Genomic DNA, 22671 nt, shown 5'->3' on the forward strand with positions numbered 1-22671 from the left:
CTACCCGGTGGGATGGGGGCAGAGGGGAGGTGGAGAGGGGCTCCCATGTCACACAGGATTTGTTTGTGTGATGTCCTGACAGGGACGAGCTGGATTTCTGCAGGTCTCACCTCCGAAGCATTCTCTGCTCCCAGCTCCCTGTGCCACGGCTGGTGGGAGGAGGAGGATGAGAATTCTTCTCAGAGAAAAGCTCCTCAGCATCTGAAACCACCATTCCATGTTTTGCCCACCACATCGAGCTGCACAGCTCACAGCCATTGAAGACGGAGTTTCCCTCTTTTTTCTCAACCAGAAGTCTCACAAAAACCTTTTTCTGCAAGACTTTCTCCTCTGCTGTGAGCTGTGTCTCAGGTACCAGCACCCTGGCAGCTCCTCCTCATCCTCCTGCCTGCACCAGGGCTCCCAGCCACTACACTGGGACACCGAGGGTCAGATAAGGACCTCTTATCCATTTCACACCAAAAGTAGAGGCTGAGTTAAAATTTTTAGACACTAAAATTCTTGTTTAATTAGGTAGCTAACTCAGCTGTTTACTCAGCTGAGAAACCTGCTTTCCATCTGTGAAATGAACCTGCTTCCCCCAGTTCTTGGGCTGAGCCCAAGCAAAACCAAGCTACAGCTCCCCAGTTAGGAGGGGCACCAAAACCAGAGGCTCAGGACTTCTCCTCACTGCTCCCCTCCCCAGGGCTGTGCCCCCCATTCCTTGTTCAGCCCCACCTGCTGCTCATCCCTCCCAGAGCTGCTGATCCTGCCCGAGGCACAGCTTCCAGCTCCTCTCTCTCAGCCCCCAGCACATCTCCCCTCCCACCCCCCAAAATCCTGCCCCTAGCATGAATATGCATTATGCAGCTTGGGGCTTTTCCTTAAACACAGGGGTGCCCCTGAGTGCACCCACATCTGCTCTTATGGATTTAAAAGAAGTTGTACACAGATGTATGTGCACTCATGTGAATATGGTCATGTATTACAGGGAATTGTTTCTCTAAAAAGTGTCCAGAAAAGAGCAATCTGGGACTACCTGTTGCTGATTTTTCTCATCTTTACTCCCACACATGCAGAGGAGACTTCCACAATAAAAACTGAAAATAGATTTCTGATGAAGTCTAAATTAAGAATATTTTCCTCTGCTTAGGCAGGCATTTGACAGTGTAATTCTTAAATAGACTTTATTGCTATTAAATTTAATACCCATGAAGGATTACATATCTGCTTCTTTGCAAGTCTGACAGGATTAGGAGAGTGGTGTCTGCTTAGTGTTCTTAAAACATCAAACACTCACAAAGCCCTGAGCAAGAAACCTTTTCTGAGGGCTGTAAAATGCCAAGGGTCCAGGGAATTGCAGCGTGCCAGGAAATCAGATGGCGTGCCCTTTGAGGAGCTCCACATTCCAGCTGCCAAGGCACATGGTGACAAGGACACAGCCACTGTGTCTGCACCCAAATATTCCAAATTCTGCTCCCTGGCACTGTAAAAACATTGGCTTCAAGCCAGGCAGCTGGCTGGAGGAGCAGGAGCTCACACCCCTTCTCCACAGGCTGAGAAACTCTGGGATTTGGGGACAGGGTGAAAACACTTTGTAATATTTACATTGCAAGCAATGAATTGTTCAGAGTTGCACTGTTTGTAGTGATCTCACTCTCTCTCAGAGACATGTATGGAAAGAGGGTCAGTTCCTCTCTGGATTTGTAGTGGGGTTGTTAAATCCTTGTTAGAGCAGGAGGCACAGGATGGGATGAGCCAGGCTGGCACCAACCTTCCTGGAATGGTGAGGGATTGGCACAAGGCCCTTTTAGGGATCTGTCTCTTTAAAATGATCCTCAGTTTCTCAAAAGAGGCTGAAAGTCAATATTGTTTGCTCTAATTAATGGCCTCACCAGCTCAGGCACCAGCCCTAGGCAAATCCACCCCAAAAATCCCCTGGAATACACACTAGCACTTTGATGATAGCTAGGAGGTGACTTGCCTTGCATTACAGTAAATTGGCATGTGGGAAGAACAAACCAGCCTTGCCACTTCCCAGCTCCCTCTGGAAAGCTCCTGTGCAGGCTGGGATCCTCCACCCTCCATCTCCAAGGGACTGGAACAGTGTCCTGCAAGTCAGAGCCATCCCTGCCAGGCTCTGAAGCACAGGATGTAAAGGTACAGGGGCAGGGAAGCCTCGTTTGGGTTCAGCTGCTCTTGGGGTGACTCCAGCATTTACAAAGATGGATTAGCTCTGGATATTTCCAGGCATAAGAGTTTGGCACTGGAAACCCTAGGGGAAAAAAAGCACTTGAATTAAAGCAATTGTGGGGATTCTTCTATTAATATTATTATTGTGTTTTCCTTGTTACAGCTCCAGGGAAGACAGCATGCATGGCAGGAAGGCTGGAGGCACCTCCACAGGCAGAGCTGATCTGCAGAAGGTGAATGACAGCAAAGCAGCAACTCCTGGTGGGCACAGAGAGGATTTACCCACCTCCAGCACGATGTGATAGCCAGGAATCCCTGGAAAGCTCATTTTCTGCTGCAAAGGGGGAAGAAAGAAGAGATTAGAAAAGAAAAATTACTCTAAGAGTTGCCCTCAAAACTTCAGCAGCAGATTGAAATGTAATCTCTGACTATTTCTTCACCTCCCCAGCTCAGCTCAAACTCCTCCTAACTGTTTCCTTTACATCAAAGACACAGAAACTTGAAGAAAAAAAAAATCAAAGCAGCAAACAAATCATGAAGGGAAAAGGGCTTCTAAAAGCAGTGAGTGAGCCAGGCCTCCATTTGCCTAAGGAGAGCCCGCAGACAGAGCCTTGCAGTTGCTTACTAAGAGATGGGGTCACATGGGAAGGCTCTTGGCTAAATCCTCTGCCCCAAAACCCACATCTAGGCTCAGGTAAGCCTGGTTTAAAGCCTTGCTTCCAAACCAGGCTGTTTGCACTGAAAAGCAGCTGGGGGCACAGAGAAAACCTGGAGTCATTGCCAGGGGCTGGGAAAGGGGTCAGGCACCTTGCCAGGGCTTCCCAGGGGCTGAAGCTCAGCCACAGTTACCCAGCCCCAGTTAGCCTGATGGGAAATAAGAGTTCTCAGGAACAGACTCCAGGGTGGGAGGATGTCACTGTGTCACAGGCTGGAATCATCTGCTCAAAACGAGATCACAGCATCAGTCAAGAATAAATATTTCCATCCTCATCTCAGATTTATTGTCACTGGAGGCTGATGTGAGTGCAGGAGGACCCACGGCCACCCAGCACAGGATCACAGAATCCCAGAATGGTTTGGATTAGAAGGGACCTGAAAGGTCATCTGGTTCCAGCCCCCTGCCACAGGCAGGGACACATTCCACTATCCCAGCTTGCTCCAAGCCCCAGCTCCAGCCTGGCCTGGAGCACTTCTAGAGATGAGGAATCCACAACCTGTTTGGGCACCCTGTGCCTCACCACCCTCACAGCCAAGAATTCCCTCCTAACATCTAATCTCACCCTGCCCTCCTCCAGTCTTAAAGCCATTCCCCTTTGTCCTGTCACTCCATGCCCTTGTCCAAAGTCCCTCTCCAGCTCTCTTGCCAGCCCCCTTTACATACTGTGCAATAAGGTCTCCCCAACACCTTCTGTTTCCCAGGCTGAAAAACCCCCACCCTCTCAGCCTGTCAGTATGGGGCCCAGCAGGTTTTTCCCCATATGGCCAAGTGGGAAGCAGCCCTCAGAATCAGAGGGTAATTCACTGCCCAGCCCTCAGTACCAAACACTGCACTTGCAGGGCTGAGGGATCTGGCAGGGAGCAGAGCTCTCCTGGGGAGTTTCCTTTGCATTAAGTGCTTTTGACACTAATGTTGGTGCCTAAGCAAACACATTAGGATGACTAAAAACACCCGGGCTGCTAGGAATCCCAGGGCTGCTAGGAATCACAGAGCACACACTGGGAATGCTGTTGGCTGAGAGGAAAGCAATGTGCTTTTGTTTTTAAGGCATGGGGGTGCTGGGTTCTGTGAGGTGCCTGTGGGTGAGACAACGACACTTCCTCGCTGCACCTCTCTGCTATTTATGAGGCAGACCTAAACAGTCTGCATTAAAAAGTCACATATGTGGGTTATGCTCATGTGAAGCGTAACTGGATTTGATTGTGCCCTTTGCAGATACAGGAAGTAAACCCACAGCCTGCACTCAGTAGAATTAGTGTTGCAAGGATGGCTAAAAGGGGAAGAAATTCAGCTTCACTGCCTGTATTTCCCAGTGCTGCCACACAGCACTAAAGGTTTTGTTGCTCAGATCTGCAGCCCAGATATTCCTGTTTGGAAGAACCTGAGATTCCAGGGATTATAAAGGATGCGTGGGAGTACTAGGCAGATCTCCATGCTGAAGATGAAAAAGACTCTCATAGAAATACTTAATGGCCTTTGAAGCAAGAATAAAGCAGGCAGGATATTTTTAGCAGCCTGCCTGCACTTGCCAACACCTGCATCTGCTGATGGCAGAGGCTCCCCAGGGCTGGCACTCAGCACCTCTCCTTGCCACTCCACTCTGGAGAGCAAAACAAGAAAAGTGGGATTCACACATACTTGGCTGAAAGAGGGAGTGCACCCCACTAAAGGACCCCTGAAAAATCACCTCTGAAATTTCAGACCTGTTTGAGCTTCAAAGATGCCACCCTGGAGCCCTGAAGGTCGCATGGTGGGAATATCCCTTAGGACATGAGAAGGATCACGGTGGGACTTCTCCATCGAGACTTCCCAAGCTCCCTCCTTTGCCCACCTCTTGATTAAGGACACAGTATCTCCAACTGGACCCTCTGTTCTGGATTTCTTTCTGGAAAGCCAGATGGTGGCTGTTGCCCCAAGACACCAGCACTACCCAGCTATGGAAATGCTGAAGTGATGTGAGTTGAAATTTCTTTGGAACTCCCACTTCAAAGCATCATAAAAATAACAGAGTGGTTCAGTGTTTTGCATGTTTGCCTACCACTCCAAAGAACAGTTAGGAGCAGGTTGATAAGTGGGGCTTTGTGATTATCCTGTGTGTTTTTCCTCTCACCCCATCTGCCATGAGTTTCCTTAGGAACAGGCACACACACTGGAGTGAAGCATTTTCCCATGAAAAACTACCAGCACCAGATTGTGTATGTTCTTAGGAAATTACATGTTTTCACTTGTTTGGTTTTTTGACATTAAAAATTTGTAGTGTCTGAATTTTTTCCAGTAAGAGAAACTTAATCTTATTGTACAAGAATTCTCCCAAGCCAGTAATAACATTTCGGAAGGAACCAGTCATGGGAAACATGTTTGTCAGGACAAGAAATTTCCTAGGCAAATCTAAAAAAAAAACCAAAAAAAAAAAAACCAAAAAAAACCCCAAAAAACCCCCAAAAAACAAAACAAAAAAAAAGAAGGGAAAATTGAAGCCAAGGATTTGGGATAGAGGGATGGCTGGAACCACTGTTTAAGAATGATAAATGGGATGGGAATTTAATGCATTTCTACTCCTAATAAGAGGATTTTCCTGCTTCACCAGGATGGCCAACTGTTGTGGTTTAGATTACAAAGGGTCATCTCACATTGGAATAAAACTATCAGTTCACAGGGGCTGGGCCATGCAAATCCACACAGCAATATTCATCAGCTTTCCAGCTCGATGAGAAAGTCCAGGATGAGTTTCCTGGTTGCCCAGAGAAGCTGTGGTGCACAGTCCCTGGAATTGCTCAAGGTCAGGCTGGGTGGGGCTTGGAGCAACCTGGTCGAGTGGGAGATGTCCCTGCCTATGACAGGGGCTGGAGCTGGGTGATCTCTCCCTCCCTTCCAACCCAACCCACTCACATGAGAAATACATTTTGCTGACAGAGTCACATCTCTCCATTCTCCTGTTAGAAGGGGAGACATGAGTTTTGTGTCTGCTGAGGCTTGTGTGTGCAGCAAAAGCCCTTCTGTCAACAGGCACCAAGGAAACCAGCTGGCTGCATCCCAACTAAACCATGCAAGCCCCAATCCACCAGCTCACAGCCTGGGGGATTGCTGCCTGCTTGAGCTGAGGGCATTCAGCTGGAGCAGGGTCTGTGACCAGGACTCGAGGAGTCACATCACCCTCCAGCCCTCCTTTGGGTTTGCCTTTGTTCTGCCACTGTGCTTTGAACTCACTGTGCTCCTTCCCAGGGAGAGAGAACATCCCTCCTCTCCAGCAGGGCATCCTCACTCTGCACTCTGGTGATCCAGAGAAAGTTTGGCCACACAAGGAGAAGAAAAATGAAAAAAAAAAATTAAATATTTCATACCTACCAAGGACAGTAAAGAGCATCAACTTGATGAATACTGCTCACTAGTAACAATAATGATTTAATGATTATTTTCAGGAAACAGATTAATTTAGGGCCAGTCTGATGTAGATCTTTCTTTTCCCCTGTATTTATTGCTGTGCTCAGTCTTTCCCTGTGGTCTGTGGGCAGGTTGCAGGGTTGAGCACTGCAATGAGCATGGTTGTCCTGGATTACTCACTTACCAAGGAGGATCTTTGTAACAGAAGGCCAAGGGCAATTCCAATCCCATTCTGAAAAGCTGCATTTCATTTTTTATTCAGGCATCCTTTGAGGAGCCTTGAGAGTTTCTCCATCATCTGCAGCTATTGCCTTAATCTAAATTGTTGATTCCATTGCTTTCCATGAATTTAGCACTTGAAGAGATTAGGGCAGAAAAAACTTTAATTTTCCCTCTGACCTTTTAACATCACCAAATGAAAGTTGGGACATCGGTAAAGAGATTTTAAGTCAATAATTGTTTTATAGCAACTCTATTTGTGAGCCAAACAGTATCCCTGCCCTAATCCTTGCTCCCTGTGTGGAGCAGAGTCATCTGCTGCAGTCTTCTGGGTTTGGCTTCACAGCAGCCCTGCCAACAGGACAGAACTTGCAAACAAGGCAAGAGAGCAGTGATCCAAATAAAAATTGCAGAGACGAGGCTGCTCTGCTGGAGCCCCAGCAAGTTCTCTAAATGGGCTGCTGCTGAAATCCTGACCTTGTTTGCTCTTGGGCTGCCTGAGCTGCTGCCTACCCTGTAGCCAAGATTAATTAATTCTCATATTGATGTGTCGAGCCTCTGCCATGAAACCATAAAACAGGCAGAAAGCTGTCGGCATCCTGTAAAACTTGAGGAGGAGACAGGGAATCAACACGTAGGGATTTACAGAGTGGCATGCCAAGCTTGCACAGCTTTCATCTCAGGTTGTGTTGCCTGAAAAGAGGCAGATCAGGTACCTCATTCTGGGCTGTTACCTTGGGCAAGAGTTAATGGATTTACACAGGCACAAGTGAAAGGACAGGAGCTGAGGAAACCAGATCCTCCTGCCTTTGATGTCTCCTCCCTTACACCAGGTAAGAAGCTGATCTGAGGAGGCTGCCTCTGGCAGACAGGTTTAGTTACAGTGATGGGCTGTGGGGTTAGATTTCCTTTTGGTCCCCAGTCTCCTCCCTGGCCCATACTGGTTTCCAGTTCTGTCACTTCCCACAGCTGCAGTGGCGTTGCTGGAGTTGGAACAGCTCCTTAGGAGCAGTGTGGTCCATGCTCGTGGAGGAGGTGATGGAGGGGAAAGCAAAGCAGCTGTGCAAGAAGCAGCAGGGCTGGAAGGAGAGCTGGAAGGAGCTCCTGGGGCAGGAGCCTCCCATCCCCATCCCCTCAGGGAAGAAGGCCCAGGGGGCTGTGCAGCCTTGGCTGGGCTGGGGTCAGGGCAGGTGGCTCAGGCCACAGTGGGGCTATGACATGGACCCACAGGTTGCCCACCAGGCCAGCTCCACTTCCTTCTTTCTGCTTCTGCAGGGCTGCTCTCTGCCTCCTTGGGGGAACCAGCTCTTGCAACACCTCTGCAGCACAATGAGCCCCTGTCAGGAGCCTTCACTTGCTCCTCTACCAAAGCACAGGGAAGCCACAGACAAGAACCGTGGTATTGCAACACCATTGTGCTGTCACAAGTCAGCTCAGCTAAAAATAAACTGCTGCTAAACAACCTTCAGACTCACTTTCACCAAATGCTCTGAGGAGAATCCATCAAGAGCACTAACTCAGGGCACAAATAACTTCAGAGACTCTGAGGAGTTTTATTTTTTGTCTCTCTTCTGAAGGTAAATCCCCCCAGGCCTTCTCCTGATGCTCTATCCTGATCAAGTACCCTGGAGTACCTGTGGCTTCTCCACAAGCTCCATTTCAATGTGATGGCTTTTTTTCCCTGCTCTCCTCACTTCAGGGCTCCCATGTGAGACCCAGGAGGGCAAATCCCCACGTGGGGACAGGAACAAGCCTCACCTTTGCTTTGAGCTGAGTTGAAGTGCCCTGTGAGCTCTGGCTCTCAGCTCACCCTGCCCTGTTTTTGGCGATGTGCAGGTTTTGCACAGCTCTGCAGGGAGTGGGGATCCAGCCTTGCGGAAAGCCGCCCGCAGACAAAAGCTGCCAACAAATCCCAGCGAGCTTTTTGTTTAGTCTGAGCCAGGACTGCTCCATCTCCGGCTTCTGCTGGTCCTGGCAGCAGTGCAAAGCCAGGGCCAGCTGATCTTGCTTCAGCCTTAGCAGGTTATCTGAAGTTCAGCTCTCCCCTGCTGGCCCTGTGTGAGAAGGTGGTGTGATAGCTGCCCTGGGTGGCAGCCACACATTGTCCTGCTGCTTGAAAAGCTGGGCTAGGCAGGCTCCTCTCAGCTCCTCACCTTGTAAAACAAGCTGCAGAGAGTGAGGCTGCCCCACCATGCTCCTGAGGACACTTCTGCCAAGTGGCTCTGTGCACATCAAACCCAGTCCCACTGCAGTCCCATCTGCCTTCTGTGACCAAGACAGCAGCTCTCAGCTTCTGAGTGTGTCTCACTCACACAAGAGCTTCCTTCCCTGTCCCACACACTTTCTTTCCATTATTTTCCAGCTCTGTGAGAAAGACAAAGACCCTGGAAACAAAAAGTTGGGTCTTTTTCCCCTCCTTCTCTCCCAGCTGCAGAGGTGAGCTGCAGCCCCACAAGACCCACCAGCCTCTCCCACTGGGCTCAGTGGAAGCCTTGGATACCTCCTCAGTCCTGCCATCCTACAGACCTGCATAAGACACCAGGATGTGATCTGGAAAGTTCTGGGATTTTGCCAATCTAAAATTGATGAGGGGGAAAGCACAGCCCCTGCCCCAACCCCAGCTCGTGCTCATGGACCCCACTGCTGGCAGCAGAGACCCCACACCTCTCACCCTGCCTGCTTTGTTTCAAAATAGCCCCATGCTTAACCCACGGGGTCACAGAGCCATGCCCAGGAGGAAATTCCCCACCCTTTATCCTCCTGCTTTACCTTTTGGCCTTTTAAGAAGACTTGGACTAAGTAAGGGGACAGGACATGGGGCTGGAGGGCAGCTCAGGCTGCCTTCCCACACTGCCCAGGCACAGGCAGCCCTGCTCCTGGGACAGGTGACAGCCAGTCCTCACCTGGACACTGTGGTGGCTGCAGAATTATGGGCTGGCTTGTGCTGGCAGGGCATGGGGAGAGCTGGAAAATGAAACACCCCTGGCTCTTCAAATGCCCTCCTGGATCACAGCCCTGATACCAGCACAGCAGCAGCGGGACCTGCAAGGGTGGGAGATGCCATGGTGGGAGATGCCCAGGGCTCAGCTCAGGCACCCAGGAAGACTGGCACAATGTGCCCAGGTGTGGGACCAAGCCATGGAAAGGCTTTGATTCAGAGATACAAAACTACTTCTCAGTTAGAGCAAATATATCTTTGATGCTCCTTCATCCAAGGGTTAAATTTCTAGACTGGCTCAGCATGACACCAGCTCACTGGGACAGTGCTGAGTGAGGGCAGAGCATTTTCCAGGGCACAGATCCCTGGTGCAGGGCTTTGGGGCTGCCACTGGGATCATTTGCTGCTCTGCCCAAAGGGTTCATCACCAGAGCCCCTCTCAGGACTGCTTAGCAGGAGCAGCCCCGTGCTGAGTGTGGGGTGCCAGAGCAGGGCCAGAGCTCCTCCAAACACTGCTCCAGGCCAAATCCCAGCTGGAGCAGGCACAGGCATGAGCTGAGCCCTGTTCACCAAATGAAAAGGAGTTTTGACGGGGGTCTAGTGAGAGGCAAGCACAGGGTGCACTCCAGCTCCTTGTGACAAACCTTATCAGCTTCAACCCTGTGGAAAGGTTTGTGCTCACAGAAACTGCTGAAAAGCCCCAGGCACAGAAATCTCTGGGCAGATCCATGTGACCAGTGTGGAATCCTAGATTGGGTTGGGTTGGAAGAGACTTTAGGGATCATCTTGTTTCATTCCCTGCCATGGGCAGAGACAGCTTCCACTATCCCAGGTTGCTCAGAGCCCCATCCAGCCTGGCCTGGAACACTGCCAGGGATGGGGCAGCCACAGCTGCTCTGGGCAACCTGTGCCAGGGCCTCACCACCCTCACAGGGAAGAATATCTTCCTAATATCCCACCTAAACCTACTCTTCTTCAGCTAAAGGCTTGGGTTTATGTATTTTTTTCCACCTGCCTGATTGTCTCTGTTTCTGCATAAATGCTTAACATTCTTCTGAAATGGCCTTTTAAAATTTTCCATTTTGAATAAAATCTGATGGGTAAAAAAAAAAATTAAAAAAAAAAGCTATATGTAGCCAAAACAGACTTAATTGCCAGTATAGAGGATTTGTGCTGAATCATTTTTACATTTGGCTCTTCCTTATGTCAATACCCCCTGTGCTTTTAAGGCTGCATTAAAAATATAAAAAGGGATCCAGACAAGGACAAGGAAAGTTCAGGCCAAACTTTGGTACCAATGAATTGGTCAAATACACAAAGCAGCTGCTTTAAAGTCCAGAATCAATATTTTCACATCAGAGAGCTGCACAAAACACAAACCAAAGAAACTGGGGATGTTTTGAGAGGATTTTCTTTGGAAAGTCGTGGCTGGGCTGAGGTGGCCTGGGAGGCTGAGCTGGCAAGGAGTCAAGGCTGCAGGAAGCCTTTATAGGACCTTTGTGCAGGGAAAGATCCAAATCTTTTATGGCTTTGCAGCTGTATGGGCTGAAGTGGAATTTGCTGGGCTGCGACTGTTTTCCACTGGATCTGCTGGGAGCTGTAGCTGCCACTCTGCAGGATAAATTTGGTTATGTGGTGATGTGAATTTCCTCCCATGAAGAAAAAACCACTTCCCTGCCTGGTTTATGTGTCCTGAAATATGCCAAGAAGGGGAAAGCCATGCCAGATGGTGCAGGGCAGACAGGAACCCCATGGTTTGCACCCCACCTTCTCCTCCTGGCTGACTGCACTGCTGAATAAATGCAGGTGCTGCAGGGATGATAAGCTGGGATGCTGCTGCTGCTGCTTGGAGAGTAAATTACTGCTCTGTGAATGAAAGCAGCAAGGTCTGTTCATCAGCTATAACTTGTTCCTATCAGGATGGAAAAGCTCAAGCCAAGGAGCTTCTCTCCACAAAAGCAAAATTTGTGAAGTAATTAATGCCAGGCAGTCATTGCTTTTCTGATCAAAGAGTGTGTGAGATGAACAGAGGATCTCTCAATTTACAACATGGAGATGCACATGAATACCATGGCTCAGCTGCTGGGAAGCTCCAGGAGGTGGGAAGGTGGGGCAGCAGTCAGAAAAGCTGGATTCATCCAGACAGCACAGACAGCTGGCTTCTGAGGGGGAAAGAAAAGGGAAAGGGAAAGGGAAAGGGAAAAGGGAAAGAAAAGGAAACGGAAACGGAAACTGAAAGGAAAGGAAAAGGAAATGAAAAGGAAAAGTGAACAGGTAAAATGAAAAGAAAAGGAACAGGAAACGGCAAGGAAAAGGAGAGAGAAGATATAAAGCGAAAAAGAGCGAGAGATAAGAGAGAACGAAAGAAAAAACTCACATGAACCGAACAGAAACTCCATAGAAACGAAAAGAAGAATCAGACACGACAGTCACTGCAAACTAAAGCCCGCACATCACCGCCCTACACAGCCAAGTACACGCCACTACGCTCAAGAAAACAAAGAAAAGAAAGAAAAGAAAATCAAAAAGAAATTCTTAGGGTGCTGAGGCACTGGCACAAGTTCCCCACAGAAGCTGTGGATGCCTCATCCCTGGAAGTGCTCAGGGTCAGGCTGGATGGGGGTCTGAGCACCATGGGATGTCCCTGTCCCTGGCAAAGAGTTGAAATGAAATGGTCTGTAAGGTCCCTTCCAACCCAAACAATTCTATGAAAACTCCAATGTCAAAAAAAGAAAGTAAAAAAAAAAAAAAAAAAAAAAGAAAGATGTTTAGTGATGCAGTGCTGGATTTGTCTTTTGTTTTTAGAGATTCTCTCTTATTAGTTCAAATTACAAATTGAGAGAAGTCCTTGAAAATGAAACTGGAGTGACCTCTAAGAGCAACCTCACTTGTCTGTGGCTCTGCAGGGTTTGCTTTTGCCTGGACATGTAGGGCCAGGCTCTGCAGCTGCTTCTGTCATCCCTGCCAGGGAGGGAAGGCACCAGGGACAAGCCAGGGACAGGACAAACCCCTCCAGGCCACTGCTGACCACCACAAACCACTGCTGGAAATCACCATGAAGGTGATCCAGAGGCTCAGGCAGTGCAGGGAAGGCAGGAATGAGCCACAAAAGCACCCCCAGATTCTCTCCAAGAGGGCAGAGGAGCTCATGTCCCCAGCAGCTCCTCTTTATGCTCCCTGCATCCCAGGATTGCCTGGCTCAGAGCTTTAATGAGCCCCAGCACAAGCACAGGGGTGCAGTGACTGATGCCACAGGGAGGGAGCCTCACCCTGCTCAGGCTCCCTGAGGGCTGTGTAGGGCAGCCAACACTTTAGTGTGGGGCAGGGGGGAGAGTGGGGACCCCTTCTCACATCCAGGCCCCCATGGCAGTTTGTGGGTGCTGCAGGGGTGTGGGCACAGCCCTGGAAACATCTGCTCCACACTCCAACCTTGGCATCTCAGGGCAATGGCTGCACCCACCCAGCTGGAAGCTCCCTGTGTGGGATCACCTGGTTTAGGGCCACATCCAGAATTTGGGCATGCTCCAGCTGGGATGGCCTGGGAACCTGAGGAGGGCAGGCATGAATTGTGCTCCTGGAGACCCCATCCCTCCTGATCTGCAGAGGGGAGGAAAATGAGGCACTGGGCATGCCCAAGTGCATGGTGCTGAGGCTCATTTCAGGATGGAATGAGCCTCTGGGATACCCTCACCTCACACCCCAGGCCCCAGAGCACCCTGGGGAGCATCCAGCATGCTGGGGAGGGCCAGAACATCCCCAGACAGATTTAACCCAGAAATGTGCTGGGTGCTGCAGCTCTATCCCCTGGGACAGTGAAACAGAGCCCTTAGTCAGCCCTGAGGAATGCCTGGGAAGGCAGTGGGGATGCTGAGCCTGCCTCTCTCACAGGCCAGGATGGAAACCCCAGAGGGAAACAGAGCCTGGAAATGCCCAGTGGGGCAGGAGATGAGCCCTGGTGTGCCAGGAAGTGGAAGGGTGAAGTAGAAACAGCTCTGATTAGAAGGGCCATGTAACCAGAACAAATATTGAGTGATTTAGCAGCAGCTGAGCCAGGAGGGAGTAAAGGGCACTCCTTGCCATGTGTGACTTGTCACTGGGATGGTGCCAGCCCAGACAGGAGAAGTGGCACTGGCAGCAAGTGGGTGGCTCCTCCTCAGGGCAGCACCTGCTTGGACTCTGAAGTTGGGCCCCAAAAAACATCTCTGGGCTTCTCTCAGCTGAAAAGATTCCTCTTCCTGTGCTAGGCTTGGGTCCCCATCCCACAGGGATGGCATCAGCCCTTGGCACCAGCTGCCAGGCAGGTGGCCAGGACTCACAGCCGAGTTTGCTGTGTGTGCCCACGGTGGACAAACCCTGCCACAGCCCATGTCCCTGCACCAGGGATGCTGCAAGAACCACAGTCCCCTCCCAGCCAATGCCTTGCCAAGAGGCAATTAAATGTCCCCACAGCCTGTGCTACTTGTGCTGGAGAGCAGGTCTGCCTTTAGCCCTCCTTTCACAGAGCCAGGATCCACCCCCACAATGTTCACACCACCTCAGCCCTGGGCTTGGCTGCTGGGTCAGGGCCCAGCATGGCTCTTGCCTTTCTTATCCCCTAAATCCCTGCAGCAGGTAATCAGGAGAGGGCTCACTCACTCTCTTCCCACTGGGAGGGGTCACACAATGTGCTCAGGCTTTGGAAAGCTGAGGGTGTTTCAGGTCACAGACAGGATTTCCATTCCATCACCAGGAATACAGGCCTGGAGTCCAGGCTGAGCACCCACCTTCAGAAATTCAGCAATGTAAGAAAACAAATAGGGAAATACCAACCCAACCCCAGCACCTCCCAAAAACATGACCCAAAGTTTACTTCTGAAAATCCAGGCTCTCACCCCATATCTAAACCACAGGTGTGCTTCCTGCTGGCTCCACCTCTCCCCCTGGGCATGGCTGTTCTTCCACAATACCCAGCTGGGAGACAGATCCTCACCTTCCAAGCAGAGCCAGATGCCAGCTGGGGGTGTCTGGCATGCAGGACCCCCATGGTTTCAGCCCTTTTTCCCTGGCTCTCACAGATGAGTCATGGCTCAGAGGAAGGCTGGCTGGACACCTCTGGTACCTGTGGAAAACTGGCAAAGTTAATGGGAAAAACAGGCAACAAAAATAGTGGTGGATCCTATGGGGAAGAGGAGGAACAAGTCCCTGTGCTCAGAGTGTCCCTCTCCATGGAAAAGGAGAGAGTGTCTGGCCCCAGGATTGTGCTGAGCAAGTGGAAGCACTGTCCTCCCTTCCCAGCAGTGATGGGGAGGTGGCCATGCCACCCCAAAACTGACATTCAAACCAATGGCAACACTGCTCACACCACAGCAAAGCCATCCCTGCCCTGCTGGGAAGAGCTGTGCTTGTTTCCACCATCTCCAAGTGCTGACTGAGCACTGGAGCAGCTCTGCAAGCTGGCTGAATGAACAACAAATAACCCCCCAAAACAAAACATGGGCTCAAAGAGTGATAAAATCAACTTTTCAGAGGTCACATGGATGATTTTTCCTTGGTACAATGCCTCTCCTCCCCAAATAGGAGCAGAAAGTGCAGTGGAGGATCACAGATGGGCAGAAAGACAAAAGGGGGAGGATGAATAAGACAATGCACAGCTCCTACAGGTACAGAGAGAGGTGTGTCTGTGGGCTGGCCTGGCTGAACATGGATTTGCAAAGACTTGTCCAGTGATTGACCAACCTGCAAGTGCCAAGGTGCAGCTGAACATGACCTGCTAACAAGGCCAGATGGAAATCCCTCAAAGACCTGCATTATTGGCTAGGAATTAGGAGGGGAAAAAAGAAACAGAAGATTTTAGTGCTGCTGGAGAGCACAGTGCATGGGACAAAAATGCTTCTCCATCAGCATAAGGGAAATATCACTGGGGTTGGATGGGGTTGGAACAACCTGATCTAGCAGAAGGTGTCCTTGCCCATGGCAGGGGGTTTGGAACAAATGATCCTCAGGGTCCCTTCCAACCCAAACCATTCTGTGATTCCATGAAAACATGAAATGTTTCTCACAGGCTTCATGCCACGGGCACTTGCTGCTAATTTAACTCCACATCAAGGTTCAGTGCTCCACCTGCAGTGTCCCTGGCCCTTGGGAACACAGGTAGCAAAGCACCAGGGACCTGCCAAGAAACCCAGCAGCTCTGGCTGCCCCTGCAGAGGCTGGTGAAGAGCTGCTGCCATGTCCCAGCACCCTGACCACCCAGACAGCACGGACACTTTCCCTGCCCACACCCCAGCTCTGGCAGTGCAAGAGCTGTGGCTCATTGCATCATCCCCACTCCACCTCCCTGGGCCAGCTCTCCATCAGCCCCAAACCTGCCAGCTTTCCCTGGGGGATCTTCACCAGCTGGCTCCAGCCAGTGCTTGCCCCATGTCCCAGAAAATACCCAATATTTCAAATCATTTCCTGTCACAGGGCATGCCAAAATTAAGACTTTTCCAGTACCTGGTGAGCAGCACCATTTCCTGGTGTTCTCCTGAGACAGAATACCAGAATCCCTGCTCCAAGCCCTCTGTGCCAGTTCCTGCCAGCTTGCAAAGACTTGCCCCAGAGGGATGGGGTTGAAGGGTTTGGAGGTGCCTGGAAAGGGCTGCAATGGGCAGGGATTCAGCTTTACCCACCACAAGCAGGAGGATCTTACTCAGATTCCCAGGAGACCAGAAGTGAAGGCAGAAATGGAGCAATTAGCCTCTGAGGAAAGGATGGAGAGGGAAAGGTTCAAGGCAGGGTGGTTGTTTCTCAGCCCCAAGCTTGACAGAGCTCAAGAAACATTTGGACAAGGCTCTCAGGAACATGGTGGGATTCTTGGGGTTGTCCTGTGCAGGGCCAGGAGCTGGACTTGGATGATCCTTGTGGGTCGTTCCCAAGTCAGGATTTTCTATGCTTCTATGAAAGTGGGGCCTGAGTGCTCCCAGGAATGTCTCAGCAACACTGTCAGAGAAAAGCTGCTCCAGAACAGTTGCTCCCCTTGGGCTGGAGAGCAACCAGAGTCATTGCACCCCATTTCCACAGCTACCCCAGCCTTCCTCCTGGGCTGGGAGGCACTGGAAAGCTCCCTGCTCTCTGGCCCTCTGCAGCAGGGTGGCTCTGCCACCATCCTGACACAGCAAAGCCCTAAAAGCAGATGCAACTGCACATTAACATAAAGTCATCCAGAGCTCTTGGCCTGATGGATCCAGGAAATCTGAAGAGCAGGGGCTGGTGCCAGAGCCAGCTGAGGACCCTGGGCACCCACCCGTGGCTCAGGGCATGGGGAGGGAGGGAGGGAGGGCATCACTGGGCATCACTGCATCCCACCCACAATTTTTCAGCCCTTCCTTTGTGGCTATTTTTGACCTTCTGCCTAATCACATAAGCTGCTTTCCAGAGCAACTACAGCCTTTGCAGCCTTTATTGACTTCCTCTGAAAACATGACTGAGGATTGCCAGGAGGGAGATGCCAGAGCCACGCTCACTTTGATGTGGTTTTATTTACCTGGATACTTCGTGGGCTTCAAATCATGCCAGGCAGGCAGCTGGGCAAGTGGAGGGCTGGAAGTGCCCAGCTGGCATCTCGAGACTCAGAGGTAAAATACATTATTAAAGCAAGAGCTGTGTGCTTACAGCTCTCTCCACACAGCAGAGACAGAACCAGAAAGCCAAATCACCCCCCACTTCACCATAAACACTGGGTATTGGGTTTTAAGGAGCATCTCACTGTGACCTCAGTGGCTCATTTCATGTGTGGTGGCATGGAATGGAGCCCAAAGGTGAAAAGGCTTAATTAGTAACACTTCAAGCTGATTACCATGGCCCATATATAGGGTGACCTGCATCTACTATCACTTAGCATGGTAATGACTAAGTACAGTATGTGGTTTAAATATCTCCCTAACGCTAAAGCTAAATGCATCTATAACCCCAGCCCTCTAATTGACTGATTCTAAATATGATAGATTAGCTTTCCATCTCATGATATGTTTCTAATCAGGGGATGAGGGCTCCTATACCCTTGGACACTTGGTTTTTCATCTCTACTCTCCTACAACAGCAATTAAAAGGAAATCACTTCTCTGCTTGGGTTTGTTGCAGGCTTATCTTGTACCCTGTCTCAGGAAGATGCTGGATTTAGTTTATGATGGTCGTAAAAACAAGCTGCAGAACACTGCTTTCTATCTTGGTGGACACCAAGATTTAGAAACTTAGATGTGGTCTGTGTGACCTTTTCCCAATGTCCCCAAATCAGCACAGGGCTCCTGCTGCCTGTGGTCATCACTCCATGAACAACTCTCAGGGACAGCAGTGCCCAGGGGGGAAAGGCTGGGAGCAAGGAACAGAGGAGGGTCTAGGCACCTCCAGCAGTTCAGGGTTCAATCACCCTTTCTCAACTAAAATGCTCATTTAAATATTGCCTAAATGAGGGTGGTCCTGTGCAGGGCCAGGGGTTGGACTCAATGATCCTTGTGGGTCCCAAAAACTCAGGGTATTCTGTGATGCTGTGCTTAAAAGAAGCTTCCTGGTTCCAATCTCAGGTGCCTTTTCATGCACTGCCCAAGCCCAAGTCCTGCACACCAGGCAGGCTCCACTCCCCCAGGAGCTGCTCACCATGGCCCCAGCCCGAGTGCACAGGTGGGTGGAGGACTAAGGCAAAGTCCCTGAGTGGCCTCAAGTGCCTCTTCCAGCCCAGCTGAGCACTAATAAGCTTCCTGCATTAAGGCTTTCACTCCAGGCCTGGGTAGCTCCAGGCAACTCCTTGCTCATGCCTTGTCTCTGCCTGGGAACTATCTCCAAGGCAGGACACTGTGGGCCACATGCCCGGTGTGGAACTCCAAACCCATTTGTTAGGGCCCTGAATCAGCTCTGGAGGAGTCCTTGGGATACACTCATGCTCCACCAAAACTGTGAGACACTTCTATCAAATCACCCTGAAAATTTGGCCACCACCTCCTAGCTCCCTGGTACCTCTCTACGTCCCAGGAGACACACAGGAGAGGGCACCCATCTATCCATCCATCCATCCATCCATCCATCCATCCATCCATCCATCCATCCATCCATCCATCAATGCATCCATCCATCAATGCATCCATCCCTCTGCCCAGGCCTGGCTGAAGAGGAGGTTGATGGCTCTTTGCCCAAGATGCTCCCAGAGGAACTGAGGACCACCCACCTCTAACAATTGTAGGCATAGCACCCAGGCCATGGGTGCTCTGTTTGCCCTATGTTTAACCAAATACAGAAGCCATGGAACAAAAACAAAGGCTGGACACCTTTACAGTCACCCTGGCTGCAGACTATGTGTAGGGACAGAGTAATTGACCACGGGGAGATGAACTATGTTATAATTTTGTCATTTTCCACTTATCCCAGGCACTGATTGCAGCTTGGGGATTGTCCATGTCAGACAAATTACCAGACTCCACCAAAACAGCTGAGAGAAAGCCCCATTTTGGGTTACAGCATCTCCACCAGATGGGCACCATCCATTGTGTGTGCAGGAGTCTTGGGGCCATGGCAAATTGGTGCCCTGGAAGAAAAATTAAAGGAGTCAGGGTAACAGATGAGGGAAGACATCCCAAACTGGCAGAGGAAACTCGTGCTCATGGTAAGGAGAAACAAAAGAGCCTTTGGTTGCCAGGGTCTAATTTAGACACAGGCTCTATGTGGCAATTTCCATGGTGAAACTTTGGGATGAAGATTCCCACAAGTGCAGGGATTTTGCTGAAGTCCAGGCCTAGCTGAAAGTGCTTAAAGTCCCACTTGACTTGTTTTTCTCCAGTTAAAATTGGGTTTTAAACTACTGAGATTAGCATTTGAGAGGGAATACTGTCCTGTGACATAGGGCTCACCTGACCCGTTTCCTCAGGCAGCTGGAGGCAGATTTTCCCCACTGTCCAGGGAAATGGCAGAAGCACCAAGCTGTTCAAAACCACCACCCAGCCTTCCCTTTGGAGAAAGGGCTGGTGATGAGTGAGAATAAAGGGCCTGAGAAGAGACAAGCAGAAAGGCTGCCCCAAGGAGAGCAACATGTCCAGATGTGTCTGTCAGATAACAATACCTCAGCTCAAGCTCTTCACAGAGCTTAAAAATAATGGTGGCTCAATTCCAGGTGAAATACTCACCTGTAATGCTGCCCTGCTGCCTCAGTCAGGTTTGAGCTACTGATGGTGCTGCCATTGTCCCAAAGTGTGGAGACAGCAGCGCCCCAGGGGCTGGAGGAGACACTGGCCAGAGTAACCTGCAAACCCAACAACCCCGTTCTTGGCATGACACTGTGCCTCAGTTCAGAGGAAAACTGTGCTTAGCACCAACCCCTAACAAAGCTCTTGATACCCTGTTTCTTCCAGACAGCATTTGGGAAAAGAAAGCCAGACTTTTGAGCAGGGCAGCAGACAGGCCTGTAATGACTGGGAGGTCTGGAACTGCTTCCTGTCTGGGTCTAACAGCAGATAAGGTGGAGATACACGAAATTGCCTCTCACTCCCAGCTGAACTACAGCACACCTTGGCCAGTCTCCAAAAAAGGCTCATTAACAGCTGCTGCAATGCTCCTCTCCTGGAAGACGTGGTGCTTACAGTGGAGGTGTTGAAGTCGTTGCAGTGGTTTGAAGATCTGGAGATCCTGCTCCTGGAATCCTGTGAGGTTCTGTTTAAGAAGAAATGGAGTTTTAGTTGTCACTGCTGTAGAAAAACTGAGGCCCTGACCCCAGTTCACATTAAATGGTTGGAAATGAGAAGCCAGGTGATGAATAAACCCCTCATTTGAAGGAGGGGGAAGGAGGCACAGGAGGAACTGAGTCACCAGTTTTGAGCAATCCTGAACTCACTGCTAAAATCTCTCAACTCCACTTTTATAAGAACTGCTGCCAACAGCAGCTGTGGGAGCTCAGAGCTGGAGCAGAACTGACACCATGGGCAAGTTAAAACTGTTTCAGGGCTAACTTCACACTGACACGTTACCTGGGGGAGCCCACACAGGGAAGACTTTGTCTTTGTCTGACCCAAGCTCCTTTCAAGCTTCCTTCTTAAGATGAAAGGGTTTGGGGACGTTCCTTTGCAATTCTGTCCCACAGCCTCTTGCCACAGCACTGACTCCCACATCCCTGAGATCTGAGGTCCACAAGTCTCTTCACTCCAGCTGCCCTCATGGAAGTCTTCCCAGCATGGATGGGGCAGAAATGATCATTCTTGTGTGCATTCACTGCCTGCAGGGGCCTGAGGCACCTCTAAAACACAGGGAATCTTCTCAGTCACAACCCAGAGCTGTGACCCCATTTCTTGAGGACACTGCCCTCTCTCCTCTCTTTTTTAGCTTCTGTTAAAGGCATGAGAGGGGAGACAGCCTGGCCTTTTCCCTCAGCTGCCAACCATGTGTATGGACATCACTGACACCAAAGTCCCCATGAGAAGACACCAAGGCTGCCAAACACCAACACTGCTCCTTTTCTCCATGCTTTTTGACCTCCTGCTCTTCCTTCAGGCCTGGCTCCACCAGCAGGACACTTCCAGCCTGAGGGATGATGCTGAGCACTGTGTCCAGGGGAAGGCAGGATGGGATGCAGAAGGTGACAGCTTGTGCAAGGGCTGATGCACATGTTCAAAAATGCTGCTGGACAAGCCCTACACACAGTGACTACATAGCACAATAATGCCTCCCCCAGCCTTCCTCCCTTCTCCTTCCTCACTCCTGTGCCTTCTGGGAGCCCTGCTCTGTGGGTTTGGAGATGAGGATGCAAGGGAGCACACTCTGGTGACTGTACATAAACAATAGGAAAAGATGGAAAAATACACAAACCCTATGCCTGCTCAAAGTTTTATCATCCACCTCTTGGTGTTTGGCATTTTTCTCCATGCTCCAATGCCTGGCTTCACATCAATTCTCAAACCTCAGCTTTCATCTAAAAAAATTATAATTGCATGACATTCCTGCTCCTATTGATGTGGAGAAGTGAAAGTCAGGAACTAAAATATTCGTAATGCAGATGTTCAAAAAAAAAAAAAGAAAAGGGAAGAAAAAAAGAAAGAAAAGGAGACATTTATTACTTTGGAAAGCTCTTCATTTCTGTGTGAGCTGTGATTTTCAGACAACCTGACTCATCATTTCTGAATGCTTTGGTTTGGCAGCCCTGTATATATTTAGTAATACAAACCCTGACTTGCAGCTTCCAATGAGAATCCTAATGGCATGATAAGACAGATTTTCATCTCATTCACGTCATTTCCAAATATCAGGACATTTACTTAGCGGGAAGAGTTGTAAAAGCTGTGAAATGGTCTCCCTGGGGAGGAGCAGAAACCTTCTGGCTATGCTTGAGCAGCTGAACAAACCGAGGGAGAGCAGGCAGCACTGAACAGCTCTTCCCTCTCTGGCCAAGGCACAGAGCAGATGATCCCAGACATGTTTTCATTTCTCTGCTCCTGGCTCTGGGCTTTGCAAACCAAGTCCATTGCCATACCACAGCCACGGGAGCTGCTCTCAAATCTGACTGGAGAAAGAGCAGCTTCTGTAGGAGGAGCACGCAGCTCCAAGGGAAAAACTACTGCTGCAAACCATTCAGGACTTCACAAGGAGTGAGGAACCTGTGCCAGTGCTTGGGAGTGCATTCAAAGCATCCTCAGCCAGCAGTTAGAATTGAATTTTTACCTTAAAATCCCTTGGGCACTGGAAGTCTGTGAGATTTTTTTCCATTGCCTATCAAGCAGCGGTATTTAAAATGATGTCTTTGGCAGCACAGCCAGCATAGAGTAGTTGCAAGATGATTTTCATCTCTTCATCCCAGACCATCTGCTTCTTACCATCAACTTTCAAAGGCCTTGAAGGAGACGTAGGCCACTGAATTTTATAGCTAGACTTCATGAACCTCTTTGAAAATGAAAGGATTGCACTGAACACAAATTTACAGACATCAAAGGGATCTTCTTTTTTCATGCAAGCACTAAAAGCAGTGCAAAGGGAACTAATTACAATTTGCTCAATTGCCAGTTTTCACACTGGAGTGAATACAAGCATTTTATGCTTTAAACCTTACAAACTTGTGGCTGCCAGCTTAATATACTTCTAAAGCCAGAAGCAAATTAACAGACTAAAACCATCTTGCATCCACTGAGGCAAGCAATGAAGCCAAAAAAGTTGCCAGGGTAGCTGCTGGAAAACTCCTGAGTTTTATCCTCTTGCTTGATTTCTTCTTTCTTTAATAAATCAATATTTATTTACATATTCAATGGCAGGGCAAACA

This window comes from Serinus canaria, chromosome 5 (genome assembly GCF_022539315.1).
Source record: "Serinus canaria isolate serCan28SL12 chromosome 5, serCan2020, whole genome shotgun sequence".
NCBI classification, from domain to species: Eukaryota; Metazoa; Chordata; class Aves; order Passeriformes; family Fringillidae; genus Serinus; species Serinus canaria.